General features: G+C 38.6%; 1 protein-coding gene across 6 annotated transcripts in view; it reads left to right on the forward strand.

The window, feature by feature from the left end:
* Positions 1-19,812, forward strand: part of NAALADL2 (N-acetylated alpha-linked acidic dipeptidase like 2) — a 1,546,126-nt gene that overhangs the window by 14,796 nt on the left and 1,511,518 nt on the right. For 5 of the 6 annotated variants that reach the window (XM_074190945.1, XM_074190943.1, XM_074190941.1 and 2 more), the window contains exon 1: positions 19,164-19,333. The exons of the other annotated variant lie outside the window; for it this stretch is intronic. The gene's annotated coding sequence lies outside the window, so the exon portion shown is untranslated. Of the gene's footprint in view, positions 1-19,163; positions 19,334-19,812 lie in introns of those variants that run through there. 6 annotated transcript variants of the gene reach the window in all.

Consider the following 19,812-nt stretch of genomic DNA (forward strand, 5'->3'; position numbering starts at 1 on the left):
CTCTTTGCTATTCCTTAATAGCAGACATACATTTGTGGCTATTTAATTTTCTTTTATTTTTCAGATGTCTTAGATGCTATAAGTGGGGTACAGTTGACAAAGAAGACATTTGGTTGTTTGCCCAGTGACTTCTCTTAGAGATGGCATTAGGTACATTTGCCTACCTTGCATGCTTGTCTTATTTCACCTTTTTTCTCAGGTGATGTGTCATTGATGCCTGGAAACTAAAATAATGAAAGCATACATTTATGTGAGGCTTTTAGGTTGGCAAAGATTTTACTTCCATTATCTCAATTGAGCCACATAATAGTTATCATGTACTATTTTACTTTATAAGCTATTTCCTCTGTGTTACAGATTGAGAAATTGAGTCTGTAAGTCTATAAGTAATTTGCCCTGGGTCACACATTTATTGAATGTCAGATGTGGGATTTGAACCCAGGTCTTCCTAAGGCCAAGGAAACCACTCTTGGTAAATGTCATCCTCATTGACATTCTGTGTTAGAGAGGATATCTCTACTTACATATATATACTTATATATATATGTATACACAGACAGAAAGAGAGAGATAAGGACCAAGAGATGGACAGAAACAGAGATAGAAATAGAAAAATAGAGAGGGAGAGGGAGAGAGAGAGAGACAGAGAGAGACAGAGAGAGAGAGAGACAGAGAATGGGAATGGGAATGGGATTGAGGGCATGAATACATTCTAGTAGGATTTGGAGTTCAATCTATATATTGTGGAAATCTCTTAACGTACTAAGAAAAATGTAATTTACCATTCAATTTGTGTCAAAATCAAACCTATCTACAATCTTCCCCCGCCAAGAGTTTTCTAGGAAATTTCTATGACAGGAACATTGGAGAACCATACTAATTGAAATAGAAAGGAGAATGGGGAGGCTGATTAGAGACCAAAACACATTTTAGGAATGGTAAGGCTTCAGTCAATAGGCTTAGCTATTTAGCAAGCAGCTGAATGAAAGTGTCCTGACAACTGTATGCCTTAAGCCTCACTGCTAATTCCACAGCCCCAGAAAGAAAAATAAAATAATTGCTGATTCTCGGGCTCTTCCCACTGAAAAAGGACAAACACAGGATAATCACAGATATCATTTATTTAATGTTAATAGCTGCCAAGTGCTCCATAAGTGTGATCTCACTGGATCTTCAGAACCCCATGAAGTAGGCACCATGTATTCTGTTTTCCCGATTTTACATAAAGCAAACTGAGTCTAAAACTAAACTAAAGAGTTAATGTGAGTTGTCACTGGTCAAAGAGGCAGTAGATGTCAGAGGAGTATTTAATTCCAAGTCTCTCTAGGCTCCATGTCCCACATTTGTTCAACTAAATGAATTTACTACTACAGATATGTTTTTTTTAAACAGGAAGATGCTACAGAGGGCCATAGAGAGGGTATTCCAAGGTTCAGATCCAATCAATTTGATGGCAGTGGAGATTCCCTCCAATCCTCTCCTACATTCCTATTGTGAACACAGCACTGACCATTGTCATTGTCATTGTGGTACCTTCAACTTCCTTCCCCTGACAAAATGTGTCTTTAAAGTTAAAGACTCTCCCTGATACTTTTCGAGGATCCTTGTTCCTTGCCTTTTCAATGATGAGATATATTAGATAAAGGTTCAGAAGGGATATTAGAAGTCAATGAATCAAATACTGCCATTTGGGAGATGAGGAAAGCAAGGCAAAGAGAGATGAAATTAGAGAAGTTCAAAGTCATAAGACTGGCATCTGGTGGTGAGATTCAAACCCAGGTCCTTCTTCTTTGCAACTCAGTACCCTATTGATTTCACTGGGCTGCTATGCCAGTCAGCATCTCTCCATTCTTTGGGTTCTTGGCTCTTCCTTTTCTTCACCTCCTCCTGGTGTGAGGGGCACGTGCTTCCTAGTTGCCTGTGAAATAGAAACTCATTGGCTATGACATTTGCAATTACTGTCTCATTTGGTTCTCAAAACAACCCTGGGAGGTAGATATTATTAGCATACCCATTTTACAGATGAAGAAACTTAGACAAAGAAAGGTGAAGTGATTTCACACAGCTAGTAACTGAGACCAGATTTGAACTCAGATATTCCTAATTGGAACTGTAGCATGATAAAATGTCCCTGAATACTGAGAAATTAGGTTATGAAGGCTCAAAGATGAGTCCTGCAAAAGGTAGGGTTGGGCTATAAAGGCTACATGATTAGAGATAATCCTGAATGTTTTAAGACCAATATGACCATAACATGGGTCACTGTGTACATAGTATTGGCAGCAAAAGCATCCAGATTTGTAGGTTATAATGTAACTTAGTTTCTTGGTACCAAGAGGAGAGTCTTAGCTCTTGACTAACTATTCCTGTCATCTCCAAATCTTATCTGCTGCTATAAAAGCACCACCTGAGTTCCAGTTCATGGATTTTCCTCCCAGATGGCCAAGGCATGCAACTGTTCAGTCTCTTGTGACTCTCTTGAGGTGGCAAGCACTACTGGCACTGGAATCAGTGACTGGAGAGTTCTCTTAAGACAGAGCCCTGCCTTGTTCTTGGAACATTTGGAAAATTCTATGGGCTACTGGGATTCATATTCTGACTTGAGATGCATGAAACAGTTGGATGACTTGGCTGCTCCTTCTTTCTGCCTCCCCATCAACTTGCAGATGGCATGCAGTCATCATCAGCAAGAATTGCACCCTAACCCTGCTTCTTCAGGCCTCTCCAGAACTTGGCTGTGAGTTGCAGGCCCTGGGGTGAGATGATTTGCACCATGGAGCTATCCTACATCCTTCAAACAAGGGCAGACCATCTGTGAAGCAGATGGTGGGTTTGGGCAGGAGATCAAATGATACCGCCTGTAAAAGCACTTTGCATTTCACAGATTTCAAGTTTGAAGGAAATTTAGCGACCATCTAGTCCAACCCCATTCCTTTAAAGAAAGGAAATGACTTACCCAGGGTTACACAGATAAGAATTTGTCATCTGAATCCAAATCCTGTGTTCTTCTCAGTATGCCTTACTGGCTGTCCTTCATGAATTTGCTGATATATTTCTAAGATAATTCAATTCTATTCAGCACATTTTGATTAAATGTCTGCTTATACAAAAGCATTATACCATACAATAGAGATGAAAAGAAAAGAAATTAAGAACATCTACTGCTTCATAATAATCTCTCATAGTTGAGGACTTTCTGTTGGACCAGGAGCTCAGTGATACTTCCCCTAACTTACAACTTTCCCCTTCTGATTTCCTTCTCCTCTCAACAGACTTTCCTCTTTGCAGGTACTTATTGCTCCTACCTATCTGAGCCTTAATAAAGTGTAGCTGCTACATCCCAGGAAAATCACCTAAGTAGATGAGCTAAATCAGGTTAAGGATAACAGGATTCAAACACATTACTGGGTTAGGGGAATGTCAACTTCAAACATGTGAAGACTTTGTGGAGTGAAATGGGCAGATGAGATCATTTTTTTTTTGCTAATGGTCATGAAGGTGACTGAAGCAGGTTCTGTGGAGCTCAGTATTTAATCAGACATCAAAGACACTAGGTTCATCCACTACATCCTAGGTCATCTCTAGTCATCTTGACTTTTGTCCTACCATTGGATTTTCACTGGAAGAGAGTGAGGTTGAATGACTTTATGCAACTTTGCCTCACTTAAATCTAAATCATCTACTTGAAGACATCAACCTTGATGCCATTGGTCCTGTTTGAAAACAAAGGCTAAAATAAAATAAAGAAATTCTCCGATGGTAGAGATAATCTTGCTTTTTTTCAATTTATTTTCTAACACTTAAGGCAATGTTCATAAGAAGTGTTTAATTAATGCTCTATTTTTCTATCCATCCATCCATCTAATTCTCTATTAATCTAGTGTACAGGAGTTTGCATCATTTCTTCAGTCTTCTCTATATAATACTTGATATCTCAAGTTCAGTCTAGTCCATTGATGTGCCAGGATACCCATGAAGATGAAGAAGTTTGTCTGAATTGGCATAAGATGACAGCTACTACTGAAGACCATGAAGAATTATCTATACTTTATGAGTACTGTCACCCTGGAAGTTCCATACAGAGAACTTCCTTCATCTTCCATCTTTTTCACACATTCCAGATATAAAGAATGCTTTTTACCTTCTTTTTTTGTTTTTTCATTGGCTGGCTATTATCTATGGAATGGAATGCATAGAACCAAAAGGGCACATAGAGGCCATTCAATCATTTTTTCCAATGAGAAAACAAAGATGTACAGAAAAAAATTAAGTGACATCCATTTTTAATAGATAATATTTTAAAAGTTCCTGTATCTACATTATGATTTCATTAATATAGGGAAGTCCTGCTAAGGATCCTTTTGACATGCTGGTCAGTAACTATTCTGCAAATGAAAAACTTATAACATTATTTTGTAACCCTGAAAGGCTAAGGGATTTACTCATGGTCAGACATAAATAAGACAGGGCTTCCTGACTCCGATAGAGTTGTTATACCATATGGCTGCTATTCCTTCCTGATTAAAGAATAAAGTCTAACCTTCTCTTTTTAATTCAAATTTTCTTGCTGATATAGATTGTCAATGAGTTAGAACCAAAATTAAAAATTAGGAAGAAAAATAGGTGCTGGAAAATGATACTTCACTTGTGAGGAAATCCCCCTTACCAATACAGATTGGTATATATGAATTAACTATTTTTTCCTAGAGGACTTAGAGGTTAAATAATAGGCCTAGAGTCACACAGCCAGTATATATTAGAGGAATTGATGGGTGGTATACAAATCATGGTTCTGGTCTGCTCCAAGTTTTAACTATCCAATGTCACCTGCAATGGTCATTCAACTCAAGACCAGTAGTTTGTGAAGCTGAGTCATAGTTGAACTATCATTCCACTTCTGTTTTTGATTTCAAGGCATGTTTCTCTGTTGGACAATGCATACATATGATAGTATTTTGCCCACTTACAAAAGCAGCATTGAAAATAGTCACTTTAAACATTGACTTACATGGAAGCCACCTTATGGATTTTTACTGACAACTGATGTCCATGTTTGAAAATAGAATGATGTTATTTAAACAGAAAAAGAAAAGGTCTTACTGTTCACACAACCTCACGATCACAAGTTCTATTAAACCATAGAGATGTTCTAAAGATGTATCTCCCCCGCTTCAAATTTAGCTTGGAAACAAAGAAGTATATCATAGACAATAGGCACAAGTGTCAAATTCTCATCTAAAGGCTAAGACAAAAAAAGCAGCTAATGGGTGTTGTTGTGATTGGTGACCTGGCTAAAGCTGTGCATGGCAGACCTTACCAAGTTCCCATCCTGGGATGCTCTTTATAATCCCAGCTGCACAGCTAGAGGGTAGAAGCCACTATTTCCAAAAGCAGCAGAATCAGAAGCAATACAGACCAATGTCAAGCAAGTTGCCCATGACTAGCTGCCCCAGTCCTTTTCCTGTGAATTGAACTCAGTATACTAAAAATTTGGCTTTAGTTTTATTAACTGCTAATCCTTCATTATCATTGGCATCTGCAGACATGCTTAGTTCCTCTATCATCTTGACCTTTTAGACACATTTTGGTCCTTCCAATCTACCCTGTCCATTCCCTAATCCACTAGGATGTCAGTATTCACATGGTCATAGATTTAGAGCTGGGGATATCTGAGAGATCATCTAATTAGATTCCATTTAACACAGGAGGAAACAGAGTCAGGAAATTTAAGTGACTTGCCAGAAATTGTCTTTAGAAGAAATAGAATTTGAATAGAAACTCTCTGACTTCAAATCCTTCAAATTCTTTGTCTCCTCTTAATTTTGACTTTTTTGTAGGTCTCACTTTCCAGGAAGTGATTATTATTACTCTCCTTTTCCCTTCCTGTTGGAATACTCACTTCTGTCCTCAGATAGCTGCCAAAATCTTCCTACAAGTGCACTACCTCCTTGCTACTTTGAGAAAGTTGTGACTTTCCCCAAAATCGTTCCTTCTTTCTTGAAATGATGTACTGGTCCAGCACCAATAGTATCAGGTGCTATTCCTTAGTGTGAATCTCTGGTCTCATATACTTGAAAACACACCTACTAGAGATGATTTAATTTATATAAGACCCAAATAATTTTGGGCATTAAAATAACAAGCTGCCTCAAAATCAGGTGTTTGCTCCTAGAATGCTCTTCTTCCCACCTGGAAACACCCACTCACAAGACTTTTTCTGTTATGTAAGGTTGGAATTTGGAAGTTTCTGGGACTGAATAGATGAGGGGGTAGAATGGGGGAGCAGGACATCATATTGCTGACATATACAGAAAATGCATATTACATGATTTAACAAGAGTAAAAGAGATTATGAAGAAAGAATTCTAAAAGATCTTAACATCAATGACCATGACAATGTGGCTACTGATCCAGAACCACATGTTGGAGAATGAAGTCAAATGAGGCTTAGGAAGCATTGCTAACAATGAGGATAGAGAAGGTTAGAGAATTCCAAATGAGCTATTTAAAATCCTAAAAGATGATGCTGCATTAATATGTCAGCAAATTTGGAAAACTCAACAGTGTCCCTGGATTGGAAAGGATCAGTTTATGTCCCAATCCTAAAGTAGGGAAAAAGTTCAAATTATCCAAAATTATGCTCATTTTATACACAAATAGGGATATGGTAAAAATTCTGCAAGTCGGGTTTCAGAAGTAGGTAAACCAATAATTACCATAAGAACAGGTTAGTTTTTAAAGAGGCAGATGAACTAGAGACCAAATTGTCAACATTCACTGAATTATGGAGAGAGTTCCAAGAAAAAAAAAACATCTACTTCTGCTTCATTGACTACCCTAAAGTCTTTGACTGTGGGTATTGCAACAAAATGTAGAAAAGTCTTCAAAGAAATGGAAGTATCAACTCATCTTAATTAAGATGAAACAGTGAGAACTAAATATGGAACAAGTGACTTGTATAAATTTGGAAAAGGAGTTCACAGTTGTATATTGTCACCTTATCTTATTTAACTTATATGCAGACTACAGTATATGGAATACTGGGCTGCATGAATCTAAGGCTGGAATTAAGGTTGCTGGGAGAAATATAAAAAAATTCTTAGATATTCTGATGAAACTACTTTGAAAATAGAAAGTGAGGAGGAATTAAGAAGACTTGATGAAGGTAAAATAGGAAAACTAGCTTGAAGCTAACATAAAAAACAAAGATTTTGGCAACCTGTCCCATCACGTCCTGGCAAATAGAGAGACAAGAAATGAAAGCACTATCAGATTTTATATTTTTGGGCTCAAATATCCTTGCAGATGGTGTCTACATCCATGAAATTAAAAGATGCTTGCTTCTGAGAAGGAAAGGTATGGCAGCATCTGGTCAGTATCCATATGACAGCATACATATAAAAATCAGAGACATAGCCTTGTTCTCTATGATCAAATTCTCTATAGTCAAAGCTTTGTTTTTTTTTTCCCCAAAGCAATATATGGCTGTGAGAGTTGGATTATAAAGAAAGGTGAGTGCTACAGAACTGACACATTTGATCTGTGGTGGTGGAGAAAACTTTTGCAAGTCCCTTGGACAGCAAGGAGATTAAATCAGTTAATACTTAAAGAAATTAATTCAGAATACTCACTGGAAATTCAAATAGTGAAGCTGAAGCTCAAATACTTTGGCCATTTTGGAGGGACTCATTGGAAAATATCCTGTTATTGGGAAAGACTGAAAGAAAAAAGAAAATGGGACAGCAGAAAATGAAATTGTATAGATAGAATCATGGAAACAGTACATGTACTTAGAAAAACTTCAAAAGATCCTGGAGGATGGGAGGATCTCGTGTTTTATGGTCCATGGAATCATGAAGAGTCAGACCCAAATAAACAACAACAAGATAGAATATAGTCTTCTTTTTATCTTTTTTTTTTGAAAATTGAGATCATTGTCTGTCTTAGATACTTTCTACCATTCTCCATAATTCTTCCACATTAGCAGATAATAACTCTGAAATCAAAAAACATGAGTTCTTTCAGTAGACTGGAATGAAATTCATCAGGGTCTGATGACTTGAACACATTTGAAGGCAATTGGGTATTTTCTTAGTTTCTCTTCTTTCATCTTGAATTTCACTCCTGACAGACACTTTGTTTTGTACTCTCATCTGAAGCTCGTTCTTGCTAGGGAAAAAAAAAAGAAGCAAAATTGAAGTTAAGTTTTACTGCCTTCTTGCCATTGTCTGTTATCACTGTCCTATCCACAGTGAACTTCAATTTTATTTCTTGTTGATCAGTCTATCTGGCTAATTTCTTTCTCAGATCCCAGGGATCTCATTAAAACAAAGGTCTGCAAAAATTGGCAACGACGCTGTGGAAATCAGACCTTAAGATTGAATATTATGAGTCCAAGTCTATTGACTTTTTCATAACACAACATTGCCCTTCAACATGCTCAGTTAGCTTGACTGATCCACAATATTCATCACACAAATCCCTTGAATAGCTTCTTATTATCAACAGAACACTGTATTCTTCTGCAGTTGACATTAAGTCATATCAGGAAGAGTTGATTAATTATCCAATACATGAAAACAAATGTGGACAAAATTTTATCTACCTTCCTTCTATAATTAAAACTTGAATTCAATATATAGCTTTCAGAATTTTTCTGGCTCACTCAATCTATTGATTCAGAAGATGGAGGAAAAATGCTTAATTATTTCTCTCCAATCTATTAATATTTTGAGGAGTATCAATGTATTTCTAAGGTGGGTCCAAACATAGAAATCATTGGAGAATGATTTTTTTAAAAAAAGAAATAAAAAATAATCACAATGAGCAAGAACCAGAAATATGATGGTAAAGAATAGTAAATATATTTAAATACATTGTGGTAAGGGAGAGAAGATGAAGAAAAGAGGAAAAGGCAATATGATTGTCAATTTTCTGGAGTACTTAAGAATTCTATCTTACATGCAACACTCCTCTGATATTTTAAACTTTATCCTTTTTATGAAATGAAATTGCTATCGCTCAGATACAGAGGGAGAAAGCACTCTGTACCACTTAGAAAAAGGGAACTAGCTAAATTCCAGACATCGACAGTAGTAGTATTGACTAAAGAGACTTACATTAAGATAAAAATAATGGAGAACACCGCCTGCGAAAAGATGCAATGCTCCTATTTATAGGATCCTCAGCTACTTACCTAGGATATCAAAAGAGATGCAATTGTGAATATTTGGTGCAAAGATGGAAAGATTTAATCAAATAAGCTATGTTTGAGGCATTGCTATTTACCTGGATGAACTCCTGCTCACTTCATTAAATAGGAACAACAGCAATAGTAACAGGAATAGCAATAACAATAATAGAAGTTTTAATAATAACACCCAATAACGATATTAACATTTAATAATACTAATACTGATAAACAATGTGTAGTTCTGGGCAAATCACATACCTCCTGGGTCCCTTAAAACTACAAATTGCAGGGAAAGTCCTGATCTGAATTGCTAGAGTTTCCTGATATATATATATATTGGATCTTCCTCAGACCAGGTCCAAGAAGAAAAAAAAAGACATTTATTTAGTGGTTTTATTTATTTATTTTTTTGGTTTGAAAAATAACCAAGCATTGTGGTACTCCTATAATCCCTGTCAATGGGGAGGCAGATGCTCATGGATCACTAGAACCCAAGTCTTCTTTGCTATTTCAAGGATAAAACTAATTGAGTGTCTACATTAAGTCTAGAATTCCCTGAAAAAAATTTTTATGTATCATGCTGTTTAAAAAGGAATGAACCAACCTAAATCAGAATTAGAGCAGACTAAATCTTCCCTGCCAATCAGCAATGGAATTTGACCTATGAATAGCTGCCACAGCATGGGAGGGATGCTAAAACAAAGACTTAAAATAAAACAAAACAAATAAAAATGATTAATATATATATATATACATACACACACATAAAATGCATACATATATACATATATATTATTTCTATTCTCTCATTTAGATCTTACAACATTCCAATGAGAGATTATTAATTTTATGGATGAAGATTATAAATTTTATTATTTTAGTTATTATTATATTGAAATTTATCTTAAATTTATTATTGATTATTAATTTTACAAGTGAGGAAACTGAGCCCTGGGTCACATTGGGATGTGTGAGAAGCAGTATTTGAACCCACTTTTTCTGATTCTAAATCTGGTGTTTTCTCACTCTAACATACTTCTGTGGTTTGAATATTATCTAACTTAAGAAAGGGAAACTTTCATTTGATATTTGAGAGAGATTGAGTCTTGCCCACTCCTCGCCCAGTGACCTGAGTTTGTTTTCTCTTGGCTTTTCGCTGTAGTTTTGTGTCTAGAATGAGTAAAATGTACCAAAAGAGACAGATGCCTTCATAAACTATTGGCCTCCTCAACCAGAATGGTTGTAATGACCTTGAAGAAGGATCTTCTTAGATTAAAGCTCCATAAAAATGGAAGTCAAGCAAAGTTGTGAATTTATAGTAAAATTAATGGAACATAGCTTTGATTAGCCTGAAGTGAATTATAATTTCCAACTATAGACGATGGGTTGCTTTTCAAATAAAAAAGCATAGATGACTTTCAAAAACACCAGAAAGTTCCTGGGAAAGATTACACTGTTTCTTTTAACAAAGAATTATTTTTCTCATTTTTAAAACTGTTATAGAAATGGGCTAAGAAATATAGTCGAGAACTAAAAATTTAGGTCCCCTCTAAAAGGGCTCTTAACTGAGCCAAACATGAATTGTTATTTTTCATATATGCAATAGTTATAAGTTCCTTCATTAGATTGCAAGCTGCTTGAGGGCATTTTCCACCTCTTTATATTTTCCATGGTTCACATAATGGCCAATACATAGTATTGCATATATGCAGAATATAATATTTATACTATTCAAAACACAATATCGCCCCTCAACATGCTCAGTTAGCTTGACCGATCCACAATACTCATCAAACAAATCCCTTAAGCAGCTTCTTATCATTAACAGAACACTCCATTCTGCAGTTGATACCAGGTCATATCAGGAAGAGTTGATTAGTAATCCAATACATGATTACAAATGTGGACAAAATTTTATCTTACCTTCCTTCTGTAATTAGAACTTGAATTCAATATAAGTTTTCAGAATTTTTCTATTATTTTGGGGTTCTTGGGTTCTAGTGATACATGAGCATCTGCCTCCCCTATAATTTTCTATTAAAGTACATACATAGTATAATAAATGTTTATTTATTGATGGATCACATACATTTACATAATAATGTAAGAATGCAATTAGCATCATAGAAGCATGAATTCATTCCATTCTCTCAGGGATTCACAATTTGTCTGGAGCTGAAGTTTTCCTGATTTAACAAAATATCTTCTCATTCCTTCTACTCTGCCCAAACCTTTTAATTAAATCTATTTTTTTACAATCAAAGTTACTTTTGAGAGACAGCTTAGCATGGTAGCTAGAGTATGAAACTTGGAGTCAGAAAGACTTCAGTTAGAATTTCACCTCTAAAACTACCTGTAGAACAGGACAAATTACTTAAAATTTCGCAGCCTTACTTTCCTCCTCTGTATGATGATGACCACAATCTGACAGGTCTTTTGTGAGGATCAAATGAGAAACTATATGAAAAGGGACTTGCAAATCTTCAAGCACTGTATAAATATTAGCTGTTATTTGAAATCATTTCGGCTTGAGAATTTTGAAAAATAATTTTTATTGATGCCTTTTGTTTTTCCACTACACTAATTTTGGGATAGGTTCACCACAACTATCATCATTGAATCATTTATAACAACAGCAATGATAATTAACCAAACCAATCTGCCCTGTGACTGCCTGACAGAATTTAAAATATCCTTCACCTGTCTATTCAGTCAAAGAAGGAATTTAAAAAATCTGTCCAACATTCATCATTTTGAAATACTATTAGACAAGGAAAAATAAAATTTTACATTTTAACAAGAAACACTATTAGATATAACAGAGGCTTTGAATATAGAAAGTGCTAGTGGATTAGTCGATAAAGTAATTAAGAAGAAAATGTGTAAAACCTATTGAAGTCAAAACCTTAAATGGCAAAGGAAAGCATTCTCTTAGCTCCCTTCCTTTAAAACAGAAAGTCTGTTTTTTTAAGAGGAATAAATCTACTCATCCTTTTCACTTAGCTTCAAATTACACTAAGCATCATGGAGTTATTCCTTAGATTCACTTTTCCAAAATACAGTAAACAGGCTTGATATTTGACATAGGTGTGAATGTATTGTTGCAAAATAACAGTCCAATAAAAAGCTGGTCCTTTATAACTATGTCCCTATTGAAGCTGAGTCAGTCATCTTGGAACAAAATATCCTAACCTCCCACAAACATGGCTAATATGCTTCAGTTCTGTTGCTATCTTTCTTAGTTCTTTTCTGAAATCAGTGTTTCAAGGTAGTACTTTGTCTAGGCAGTTAAAATAGTTTCTTTTCTCATCTTCTGCTTTAGCAACAGGTGATCTTGTGAAAGAAGGAATTTGAAAGGTGTCAAGAAAAATTTTTCTGCATTAAGGAAAGCAGAAAACTGGAAGATTCCCTGAAAATGTATGTAAAGGGAAAAAAAAATAGGGTTGGAAGTTTACTGGGCTACTTTGAACTCTGATATTTATCAACTTAGTGATTTTGAGCCAGTCATCTCACTTGCTAGTTTTAGTGTCCTCATCTGCAAAATTAAGAGATTAGATTAAATAACTTCTAGATTTATTTCTACTTCTAAATATATAGCCTGTCATTCAACAAATTGGTTTATTTCGAAGAATTAGAGTGCTGTGAGAGAATGAGTGGCCTGAAGTTTAAGAAGAAAGCAATATGCAATGGAAATAAGACCAAATTTAGGGGCAGCTAGGTGGTGTAGTGGATAGAGCCCCGGCCCTGGAGTCAGGAGAACCTGAGTTCAATTCCAGTCTCAGACACTTAATAATTACCTAGCTGTGTGGCCTTGGGCTAGCCATCTAACCCCATTGCCTTTCAAAAAAAAAAAAAACTAAAAACAAAAAAAGAAAGAACACCAAATTTAAAATCAGAAGGTTTGAATTCAAATCCCAGCTCTGACACATAAGTCTCACAATATTAGATATGTCCTATGATCTCTCTGGGTTCAGTTTCTTGATTTTTAAATTGAACATAATTCTATATCCTGAGGAATGCCTGCAGTTCTACCATGTATCAGCAGTGTAACATGAGCCAAGTTTTGGCCCTTTTCTGGGTTTGTTTCCTCATTTGAAAATTAGTAGAATGGGCTACATGACCTTGAATATGACCTTAAACCCAACAAATTACCTGCTTTATTTTATTTTATTCTTAATTTAAGGAATAAAACAATCATTTCCATAACATAGTGCAATAAAAAGTTGATTACATGTGTAAATCTATTATGTACAACTTCCTGTTAAATATATAATAATGTTATCATGTAAATTTCTTCCTCTCCCCCTACCTCATGCCCTAGAAATGGCTACCGTTAGACATAAGCAGGTGTATGTGTTTATGTATGCAAATATACATGAATACATACACATACAAATGTAAAATTATTTTACAATTCTTGTAGCTATCAGGTCCCCCCCATACATCTTTCTTCATATGTCCTTTATAGTTATTTAGGGTATTTATAATTATAATTTATAATTATAATTTATAATTGTTACTAACAGTTATTTTTAAAACAATATTGTTGCTATTGTATATAATGTTCTTTTGGTTCTACCCATTTTGCTCTTCATTATTTTGTGCAAATCTTTTCATATTTTTCTAAGATTGCTGAGCTCATTATCTCTCATAACACCATAGTATTCCATCACAGTCCTATACCACAGCTTTTTCAGCCATTCCCCAACTGATGGGTATCACTCCAATTTCTAGTTCTTTGCTACCAAAAGGAGAGTGACTATAAGTGAGGAATCTGTGGCACAGAGGAAGGAGAACTGAATTTGTATTCAGAGGACCCAAGAGCAGAGTGTCACTCTGACTAGCTACATGTGCTTGGACAAGTCCCCTTCCCAATCTGTGCCTTGGTTTCTTTTTCTGTAAAATGGAAATCAGGTTTAATATCTGCTCTTGCAGAGTTGTTGGCAGAATAAAAGGAAATAATGCATCTGAAGTGCCTGGTAAATGGTAAAGCTATTAATAGTGTGTGTAAACTATAGCATTAAAGACTATGGGATACATTTTGTTGTGTGAAGGGAATTGTGCATAGCTATAAAGTTGATGTAGTTTAATCATTATGGTGTATTCAATCTAGTCTACACATTGAATAGCTCATCCCTGCTGTCTTAGCTTTTAGCTATTAGTATCAATTAATGATATATTTAAGAACTCTTTGACAAAGACTCATCTTTCACAACCTAGAGTCTGACATTTAATGGAGGCTGAATCTACACATTTTAATTCAACGTTTGTTTATTAGCCCCTCCCCCAAGGACAAAATACTGTGCTTAGTGCTAAGGAAGATGAAAATATGGAATCACATTATTCTTCTGTTCTAGAAACTTCAGCAGCTCCTTGTTGCCTCTAACCGCCTCTCTCTCCCTTTTTATGTATAAGCTTCTGCATATGCCTGCAATATGTTCCCTCCTTCCCTCATCATCTTAGATGACCACACCTTCCTTCAAAACTTAATTTAAACATAAGGACTTTCCAAGTTCTCCTTTCTCCTTTCCCCACCCCCAGAAATATATCTTGTAGTTATTTTGTATATATATATAGTTATTATATAGTTATATTTATTCAGGTTTCATTTTCTAGAAAGCCAGTTTTGGGGACAGAGACTATTTCATATTTGCCATGTATATTTTCAATATCTAGCTTAGTTCCAGTCATCCAGGAAATGCTAATAAATTATTGAATGAGAGAAATAATACATACACCCATACATCCCTGCACACCCACCTATACATACATACATATCTATATGTAGAGGTATGTCTATACATATAAATATATTCACATATCAATATTTACACATACAGGCATAAACATATATAAATGATGCATATACATACAAATACACACCTATACACACATACACAAATGCACACAAGCACAAAATACTTATCTATAAATTCATATATGACTTTATATATTGATCATTTAGCCCCTTTCACAATCGATCTCCGACTAATTTTTCCAGAATTATTCCCTTGTAGTCTCCTTTATATAATCTATGTTCTAGCCAAACCATCCTATGTACTTTTCTCAGGCATGCCATCCCACCTCCCCCTCCACTCTTTTACAGGAGGCTGTTGCTCATACTTGGAACACCCACCTTTCTAGCCTTTATCTCTTAGACTTCTTAGCTCCAACCAAAAGTCAGGTTCAAAAACCTACCTGTTTTTCCTGATTCTTCCATTTGCCACTATATGCACCTTGTATTTACTTATCTGTGTACATGTTTCCTTCCAAATGATATGCAAGAAACTTGAGGATGCTTTGCTGAATTGATTTGCGAGATAATTTGGACATAGACATTGCTTTCTAAAATTTGAATGGAAAAGTGATTCAATGGAAAGCCCAGTCGACCTGGCTCAAATGCCCGTTTTTAAGGACACCAGATCAAATGGCATGAGAGTATATCCGTATCAGACAAAAAAAATTGGGACCTGACCAAGTTTTCTCCCATCTAGATCCTAGGGGTGATGATTACCCATTTGGTCCTTGGGTTGATCCATGGGATAAACAGTCTTAAGCAATAGGTTTTGCTTCTTGAAACAGCCTACTACTGCCCTCCTCACTCTTCTCTCCAGTTATTTCAATTTAAGGATTTCCTAATTAGGAAGTTCTATCTCTCCATTCTCCCTCAGGATTAGAATTGTGTTCATTTGCTTTTGCTTGGGAAATAAGGATGGGAGGATTAATTATTGGTTCTGTAGTGATGCCCTTAACTCACCCTTCTAGAGTAATGCTGGCTCTGTATTTTCCTTAGTATCCTAAAGGTTCCTTCAAAGGGATGGGGAACATGTCTTCTTTAATATTATTGGTTTGAACCATGGTATTAGTGTATGTTCCCTACACTATTGACTGTCATTAGTGTCCTCATTTCAATGAATATTAATTTATTTTTACAAAGGAACATCTACTGAAAAGACATGGAAAACATATAAACTTCCCTCCCCTCTGAAATTTGGGGCAAGGGGGTGTTTTAAATATTCTTGGTTTGTCTGATAGGGATAATCTCATGCCATTTGAGCAAAGACAACAAACTTTCTATATGGCATTTTCTACCTCTGAATTCACTTCCAAATGTTTCAGGAATGTTATATGATTGAATTTAAATCTTTACTACTTTGGGAATGGACTAAGGAAGTCATTGGTAATTGACTTCATTTTTCAATCTGTTGCTTCTTGCTAATCTCAGCACAGACTCTGGATCCTGGACATGTGGTAGCTGGTTATCCTGACCTTTAAAATATCCCAAGGTCATGGCCATCTCCAATTCACCTTAAAGCACAAATATCACCCCCAGATTCAGAAATAATAGCAAGGCCATGCACTTAGAAACCATATTGTGTGGGGCCCATAGTGGGCAGAAAAAGGTCTAAGGAAATTTCTTCTTACTGAAGTCTTAGTTCTTGACTCTTCATTTGAATAACTATTGTCTATATATGTTCCAGAGCTCTGACTATATACTTAATGATTGGTTGTCTCCTCACCATATGGTTGGCATTGGAACCAGCCTCAAAACATCTGTGCATACTCCAAATTGGCAAACATGGGAACTTCCATTATTATCATGCCTTTCTAGAAGTAGTCTTCTATATTCTTCCCTATAAGGTATGGCATTAAAGTTTTATTCTACTGCTCATGCAGATACAATGGCAAATCCCATAGAGGATTTGAGGGAAATTAGAAGGAAAATTTAGAATAATATTTGAATTAAATGGCTAATAGATATAAAAATCCAGACCATTTCATCTGTTGGACATTTCCACCCAGATCCTCCATTAGACATCTTAAACTCAACCTTTTTAAAAAGACTATCACATGTCCCTCAAACTTGCCCCTTCTCCTGTCTTCCACATTTTCACCATTATTTCATATTTCCACCAAACTTACGCTCACTCATTTCCAACCCAGAAAAATCACCCTCAATTCTCCATCCTCAGTTATCTTCTGTATCTCAAGTTACTAAGCATTGCCCATTCTACTTGCACAGTGCCTTTCACCTCTCTCTCCTTTTCCTACCTTTCAGTGAGTACCCTCATTTTAACCTCTATCACTCCTCACTTGAAAGAAATCAAGAGGTGAGAAAGAAGAATGGGCCTTCCAAGCTTGAGGCCCAGCATGTGCAAGGGCTCAGAAGGGGAGAATTTGGTGGTGTGTATGAGGAACACCTTTCCCAGTCTTATGTAATATTATCTCCCATTCCAAATCAGTCTGCTAGCTGTTAACCTATTCAATGACCTTCCACACCTTTCCTCCATCTTTTTGTATATGAAATTCTCTGCTTCCAAAATTTTCTCTTCCTTGTTTTAGAAGGCCTTCAAGGCAATTTAATTTCCTTCCCTTTTTCTTTCCTCCCTTCTTTTTTCTCTTCCTTCCTTCCTTCCTTCCTTCCTTCCTTCCTTCCTTCCTTCCTTCCTTCCTTCCTTCCTTCCTTCCTTCCTTCCTTCCTTCCTTCCTTCCTTTCCTTCTTTCTGTTTGCCCCTTTTTTCTTCTTTCCTTCTCCTTCCTTCTCTCTCTCTCTCTCTCTCTCTCTCTCTCTCTCTCTCTCTCTCTCTCTCTCATTCTATAAACCAAAAGTTTTTAGTCCCAAAGACCAGAGCCCATGACACCATCCAGCTTCCTGGCGTCCTCTTTCTTTGCTTCCTTGGCAGGGATATTCCTAGCTGCTGGGGCAGGCGAACCAATATCTACATTGGTGAGATTTCCATTGTTTGCACTTGGTTAGACAACTGCAAATCAGTCAGATTCCTAGGGCTCAAGATACACATATTAATATGAGTTGACATAATTGATTAGTATATTCATACTTTAATTTCATGATAGGTATTAATTGATTAGTATATTAAGGAGTATTTTCATTACAAAGCGCATTTTATTTGAGATGTCTAAGGGAAGACCCAGGGGGAAAGGTCCAGCAGGTGAAACGGGACGTACTTGCCCATTTCCCCACCGTCACCGTCACCACTGAGCTCTGGGGGGTAAGGGCAAGGGAGAGGATGGTGCTAATAGCCGAGTGGCCTCAAGCCCTCAGTGAGTGGGAGGGGGTCCACCCCAAGGATGTTCCCCTGCACGATGGGTTGGTAAGAACGCTTCTTTTTAACAGGACCAGGAAACAGCTTCTTTCCCCTCTCATCCCCCTCTTCCCACATCCCTTTGTGTGTTGGAGACAACTTTTGTCCCCTAGCTGCCGCTTTACTTTGCCGCTCAGTCCACTTCCAAGTGGGAATTCCTCTCTGCCAAACAGATTTGTCATGAGCCAGACAGCCCCCTGGTGAAGGAGGCTCTGCTGTAAGGAGACCAAGTGAAAGCAGAAACAGGCCCCGGAACGAATGGAGACACAAAAGCAAAGCAGGAAAGGAAGGAAGCAGGAGGGGAACGTGGCTCTCTCTTGCAATCTTGAAGCCGAAGCTCCGGGGCTGGGAGGGAGGGAGCGCGCCCTGAGGTCCCCACTTGGGCGGGGATGTGCTCCGGAGGGGCCTCGGCCGGCTCGGGCCGCCCCAGCAGTCCAGGACTCCAGGCTTGAGCCATCTGGCATCCCTTCCAGGAATCCGACCCACTCGTTTCTGTCGGGAGGCTGATGACTCAGGCCGGCCCGGCGGATGGAGCCCCTTCTCATTCCTTAGAACGGGGGCTCCCCACGTCGGAATTCTGTTGCAAGGAGAGGAGCCACGTCCGTCTGCCTGGGGGCTCCGGGCGCCGGGCCAGTCCGACGGGGCGCTGGGGACTTCATGGACGCTCGCCCCCCCCCCCCCCGCCCTCCCGCGCCCCGCCCCCAGTGCCGGGGACTGGCTCCCCGCCTCCCGACTTAGGGTACCCTGCCCCACCTCCCGCCCCCGGCTAAGATGCCTCTGGCTTTGACTCAGCGGAGCTGCCCGTCCCCTGCCAGGCGGCCCGAGGAGCTCGCTGGCTCTGGGGCTCTGCTGCGCGGCCCGGCGGCAGCGGAGGGGAGAGGGCTCGCTCCGGGCTCGCTCCGGGCTCGCTCCGGGCTCGCTCTCCGCACTCTCCATCACTCCCTGTCTCCCCCTCTCCCCCTCTCCGCTTTACGGCTGCTGAAAACCCCCTGCCGAGCTCAGCAGCCGTACCGCAGACAAGCCCGCTCCTGCCAAGGTAATGGGAGTTCTCTCTGTATTTGCAAAGTTTCGCAGAAGCCCGGGCCGGGCGCGCGAGCCCCCAGCGGCTGCCGCTCCTGCTGCCCCTGCCGCTGCCCGGCGGCCGCTCAGCCCGGCTCCTGCTCCGCGGGGGCTGCCCGCGCCCCCTGGGAGGCTCCCCCTGCGCCCCGCGCCCCGGCCAGGCTGGCGGGAGGGGGCGCGGGACGCGGGGCCCCACCACCCGCTGGGCTGAGCCCGGAGCGGGGCTCCCTGGGGGCTGGGGGGCAGAGACGCGGGGAGCTCGGGCTCGGAGCTGGGGGGAGCAGCGTGTGTGCCCCGGGGGGAGGGGGAGACCAGTAATAAAACCACCGCACACTTTCGCACCAACCCGCACCAGCCTCCCCACTTCGGCCTCCCCCGCGCCCTCCCTCCGGAGGACAAAGAGTATTACATAAGAGCCCACGCGAGCAGCCGGTGCCAGGACCGGCACGCGGCACG

This window comes from Macrotis lagotis, chromosome 6, assembly GCF_037893015.1.
Source record: "Macrotis lagotis isolate mMagLag1 chromosome 6, bilby.v1.9.chrom.fasta, whole genome shotgun sequence".
NCBI classification, from domain to species: domain Eukaryota; kingdom Metazoa; phylum Chordata; class Mammalia; order Peramelemorphia; family Peramelidae; genus Macrotis; species Macrotis lagotis.